Source organism: Marmota monax, unplaced genomic scaffold (assembly GCF_021218885.2).
Source record: "Marmota monax isolate L192 unplaced genomic scaffold, Marmota_monax_Labrador192_F-V1.1 WCK01_AAM20220418_F8-fsc00086, whole genome shotgun sequence".
Classification (NCBI taxonomy): Eukaryota; Metazoa; Chordata; class Mammalia; order Rodentia; family Sciuridae; genus Marmota; species Marmota monax.
In genome coordinates, this window is record NW_026693086.1 from 1,885,811 (window position 1) to 1,891,810 (window position 6,000).

The following is a 6,000-nucleotide window of genomic DNA, read 5'->3' on the forward strand; positions in this document are numbered from 1 at the left end:
TTGTTCTTTTAAGTCAGTTATTTTGGTCAGTGATGAAGAGCTGACTGGTGCACTGACCCTGAATTGAACTCAGATGGTAGACTGACTGCCTTAGGATTACAAGTGGCAAAACCCTCCTCAAATTGGGGTCATCATGAGAAAAACTATGCATTTTTTCAGGTAATTCAAAGGCCCTTGTGTTGTCTGGCTTCAGGTACAAAGGACCCAGGGACACATATTGTATTAGAAAACTGTGCCTCTCCACCATCACCTGGTTTTCTCCTTGACTTGACTTCCTGGGTGGTCTTTAGAAGCTCCGCCCACTATCCCCAGGGCTTAGCTGGTAAGTGGAAGGAGCATTTTTTTTTCCTCATTGTTTAAATGAGAATTCTAGGACTGAGTTCTATTGCCTTGGCTTAAATATCCATCTCTTACTTAAGTTTCTTAAGCAGGCGATGAATAGTGGCCTTGCCAAGCCTGGGTCACACGCTTACCTCTGGAGTAGGGCAAGGGTAAGAGATAGTCACTGTGAATCACGTGGGGCATGGTTGGTTTTCCAGAGGAAAGCAATATACTTTAAAGAACAGGGAATGGGCTCTGGGATGATAGTAATGACAGATGTTCTTCTAAAAGATCAGCACGTAGGGTCAACTCCCTTGGGATGCTAAGGTTCTAAGACAATCCTATTTAACTCACAATGTGTTTAACTACTCAACATTAACAGCAGGTGCTCATGATCTCTGAAGCCTACAGGAAAGGCAATGGCTAGCCTGTTTTCTGCTGCTATAACAAAATACCCAAGACCAGGCAACTTATAAAGAACGGAAGTTTATTTGCCTAATAGTCCTGGAGGTTAGGAAGTTCAGGCATGTGGTTCTGGCTTCAAGTGATACCAGAACATCTTAATGCATCATAACATGGGAGAGGGCATCATAGAGCAAGCATATGCTAGATTGAGTCTCCTTTCTTCTTCATATAAAGCCACTAATACCACCATGGAGGCTCCATCCTCCTGACCTCATCTAATCTAATAATGTCCCAAATACCATCGGCATAAATTTAGGGCTTCCATGAGACATATTGAAACCATGGCATTTGATGTAGACAATGACATTTCGTTGCTGGTGTAGATAACGGAGGTGACCCTTATGGAAAGATCATACTAATATTTCTTATTGCTACTCTCCATTTTTATCCTCAGAAATGCTGGTTCAAGTGGCATTAGCCGTGCTCAAGGCTTAAAGCCTGAAGCTGTGACAGCTCCATCTTCCAGCCGCAGTGATTGGGAAGAAGAGTTTTCTTGCCTGTCTTTGGTGGTGAGAGGGTAGGTGGCTGACCAGCAGATACTAGGGGGCCATTTGCCAACACAAGGACAGATCTGGCATAAAGAAAAAGCTGAGAGCTGAAGTTGGAGTCCCTGGATCCAAGAGTACCTGGCAGCCAATGGATCGTCTGTCTTTTTTTTTTTTTTTCTCTCGAATTAAACCAATTTGAAGTGCATTTTCCATGATCAGCAACTGAAAATCACCTCCCTCCTAGTACCGAGGTTCAAAAAACAGTTCTGCCCTTTTTCTGCCCCCCGGTGAGCTCCTGGTACTCTTGGATGCCTTCTCCCTTGGAGAAGAGACGTCTCTCTTACAGGGTTTCCAGGACAGGAACAGGAGTGAGAGCTAATTAATAATTCCGCCCTGTGCCCTCCATGGCTGTAAGTTACATTGGCCTTGGGAGAGAGAAAAAAAAAATGAGAGAGAGAGCAAGAAGGATGCAAATCAAACTTGAATATCTGTCTGAGCCAAGAAAATATTTGATGTAGACAGTGACAACAGGCTGGACCCAGGTGATAAGGAGTGCTGGGGGTGGGGGACCGCTGGAGAGCACAGACCCGATCTAGACTTGAAAAGTCAAAATTTCGATGAGCAACAAAGCAAACCCAGGGGCAGCTAGCTCCCACATCCTGCAAAACCGTGGACACGCCGGGGTTCCAGGTGAGACCCTTGCCGTGAGCCCTGAGGGGCAGCTGCCTGATTCTTAATGTCCCCAGAAATTAGAGTTCTTGTCTCCTATCCTCACATCCTCCCCCCTCCCAAAGCCGGAGAATCAGAGGGCCTCTGAGTCCATGGCTCTCCTGTGCATTTCAAAAGGGAACATGACCACTCTTTATTTTTAATCTCCTCTTCCCCTCGTCTATGCCTTGAGCAGCTTTTCTGGGGAGAGAGTGTCTGCGCCCACACTGGCAGATCGGAGGCTCTGGCCAGGCGCCGGCTGCGTTGGGGCTGTTACCATGCCCACCCACCCCCTCAGCAGGGGCTCATCGCGCTCTGAGGACAGGGGACGTCAGATCCCACAGGTGACTCGCGGTGGACAAGGCGCCCTCCGTGTTTAAAAGGGACGTGCGTGGTGACAGATGGGAGAAACCATGTCAGGACAGAGCTCCAGGGAGGTGTGGGGGCTCACCCTAGTCACCTCTGTGCCTGGATGCTTTCTCCTGTGCCCGGATTCTGCTTGCGGTCTAATTTGATCACCTGCACTCTACAGAGAAACAGGGAGCTCCAAGAGGTCAAGAACTTAACCTAAAAGTCACAGCACCGAACCTAGCTCAGTACAGATCCCCAACCACAACTCCGTACCCATATTATAATGCTTATGGGGAGCATTAGGGTGGTGACATGAATGTTCTGAGCTGTGGGACAATCGTATTTACTATTGATAATTATTAAAGAATCATCTGATCCGTATTTTCCCCTCTCACCTGGAAGAGTAAGGTTGTCCACAAATTCTTTGATAGCCCTCCCATCGAAAGGTAGAGACCAATTCCCCGTGAAAATGGGTTGGCTTGGAACAAATAGAATATGGCCAAAGAAATACCTTTGTGAATGTGAGGTTGGATTAGGAAAATCTGTAGCTCTTCTCCCTGGGCTCTGTGTCTTGCAGTGCTCAATCTGCCCACCCCACAGGGAGGCTACGGGTGGTGCTCCCTCGGATAACCCCTGCTGAGGTCCCAACCCACAGCCAGCATCAGCCATGAGACGTGGGAGCCGGGAAGCCTTCGGGATGACTTTCGTCTCAGCTGTCATTCAACTGAAACCAAAGGTGGTGGGGGGAAATCTTAGAGCAAGAACCACATAACTGATCCCAGTCACTTCCCAGAACAGTGAGGAATGATAATAAATGATTGCCATTAGGAACCGTTCGTATAAATAGTTCCTGTAACAAATGATCAATCCTTGAGCTCTGGCACATGCAGAAAAAAATTAAATTAAAAATGAGCTGCTTGACTTGTATGATCAAGCTCTGAACAAAATAGACTTCATTTCTACAAAATTCATCTGGCCTTCCTACGGTGTTTTTATATTGGATTATCATGAAGAGGATAATTCATGCTACTATTTCTTGAGAGCTTCAGGTGGGTCACGTAGACCCTTTTGGTTCCAAACAACCTCAAAAATGGTATTACCATTTTCTCAGGTTTTTCTGGTGCCAAAGGTGCCAGCTAGGATGTGGCAAGGGTGGCGTTTTTCACTGAGTCACTAATCCAACGTGTGTTTATGAAGCTACTACCATACACCGCTCACCGCACCAGGCCCCAAGGACAACCCAAATGGGAGTTTTGTACTGATGTCCCAGAACAGCGCAAAGGTGATAGGAAAACAGACAAGTAAGTGAGTGAGTGTTGTCATTCACTCATGTCACTATAATAAAATATCATACCAAACAACAGAAGTCAATTTTTTTTTCTCATAGAATCTGGAAGTCCAAAGTCAAGGTGCCAGTTCACATGGCTCCCTGGTGAGGGCGCTCTTCCTAGTTCGCTCGGCAGGGAGCAAAGGACAAAATGAGAGAGAGCCCTTATCTCTCTTCCTCTTCTGGCAAATCCCATTCCCGGGGCTCCGCCCTCGTGACCCTGTCTAAACCCAGTGACCACCGAAGGCTCCCCGTCCTACCTCCCTCACCCTGGGGACGAGGGCTTCAACCTGCGAATGTGGGGAGAACACAAATATTGAGGCCACCTGATAAACAGCCCTGGTGGCTGGGATCTCGGCTGTGAGTCAAGCCGTGGTGGCATTTGTGGTAACTAAGGAGCTGCCCCCAGTCAGGTGGTCAGCCGTGAACCCCCTGACCAACTCCCTCAGCAGGAACATAATGTGGGATCCATGCCATGGGATCCAGGAGAAAGAACGTCCCCAAAGCAGAGGCACCCAGAGGAGGGACACAACTGTGAAAGAGTTCAGCCCCTCAAGAAATAAAACATAATTAAAAACAAAAAAACAGGGCAAAAGTGGGGGAGGGGTGGGCATGGGATGAGGCCCCGAGGGGGAGCGATTCCCAGCCCAGGCAGGGTCTTATTGGCTGGGGGAGTGGCTTTCTGTTGCTGCAGCAAATAGCTCGATTCAATCAGTGTAAAAAGAAGAAAGGTTCCTTCTGGCTCATGGGTTCAGAGGTTTCAGTCCATTGTTGGTTGGCCCCATTATTTCTGAGTCTATGGCAGGGCAGGCATCATGGCGGATTGCTGGGTAGAGGAAGGCTGGTCCCCTCGTGGCAGCCAGGAAGCAAATAACATGACAGGAAAGGGCTGGGTCCCGGTGTTCCCTCCAAAGGCGCACCCCTCTGGCCTAACTTCCTCCCAATAGGTTCCACTTTCTAAAGGTTCTGCCACCTCCCTAGGGCACCCCAGGCTGGTGGCCAAGCCTCCAACACCTAGGCCTCCAGGGACACTCCAGATGCAAACTACAAAGCATTGGCCAAGGTCAAGGAGGTGAGTCTATTACAAGACAAACAGGAAATTGGCAAGTTTTTTAACCTGCTCATGACAGGAGCTGGTCAACCTTTACAGAGAGTCATTTCTGACTGTTCCCTGGACCACAGGGAGGTGGAGAGGACGACGGATGGACTGTGAGACCCCGGCCATGGCCAACAGAGGGATGAATATCTCAGCTCCTGAACTCAACTGCGCACATGACCTCCAGGACTCGGAACTGAGCTGCTCGGCCTCCTCAGAGCAAGGTCCATCCAGAAGTGGGCGTCCTCCCGACGGACAGTTCACACAAGAGCCCAGATGACAAGATTCTGAATTCAGGGAAGGAGAGAGGGTGGGGCCCTGGAGGCGGGGGGCAGCCCTCATGATTCCCATCCATCGAAAAGAGAAAGAAGGAAATGAAGTAAACATCTCTGACTCCAGAAGTTACCAACGACAGTGAGACTCCACCTCAGCAAAGTTGGAACTTGATAAAATTGGCGTTGATCTGGGAAATAATGACTAAAACTCATTTAAGGTTTAATAGAACACAGTGATGAGGAGGGTGGGCGCTGCCATCAGGGGACTGTGGATTCACCGCCACTCCCTGGCTGTGGGAACTGGGACAACACTCACTCTCTCGGCTTCGACCACAAGGATGAAAACAGACCCCGACTTGGAATAAATGCGACACCCAGTGTGCAGAGCATCTATGAAGCAATAATAAAAGAGCAGCAAGGGAATTTAAAATAAGTTGTGATAAATAGAATTAAAGAGTGATTATTTAATAATGTGGTTTCTTTCTCAATAAATACACGGGTTTGATGCAATTTTCATTAAAATCCCCAGGCAATTCATTTTCCTTTTGCTGTATTTGTTTCCCTTTGGGGGGGGGGGGGCGGCAGGAGACGAACTTGACAAAGTCACTCTAAAATTCCACCGAGGAGAATGAATGGGCCAAAGAGCCAAGCACGATTTGAAAATGAAGAATAATTAAGGGACACTCTAAAATAGATATTAAAACAGGCTATAACGTCTCAAAGATTAAAATAGCACAGTACATAAATGCTGTAACCTAGATCAATAGGATTTATGTTACAATAATTACAACCCAGTCGATGGGATAGAACGGATAGCTCCAAGACCATCTTTCATATACCTGACTTTATTTCATAATAAAAGTGGCCATACAAGTCTCCAGAGAGAGGAGAAGACACAGTAAACGACGCTGAGACAATTGATTAATATTTGAGGGAATAAATAAAACAAAATTAAATCCTCACCTCACA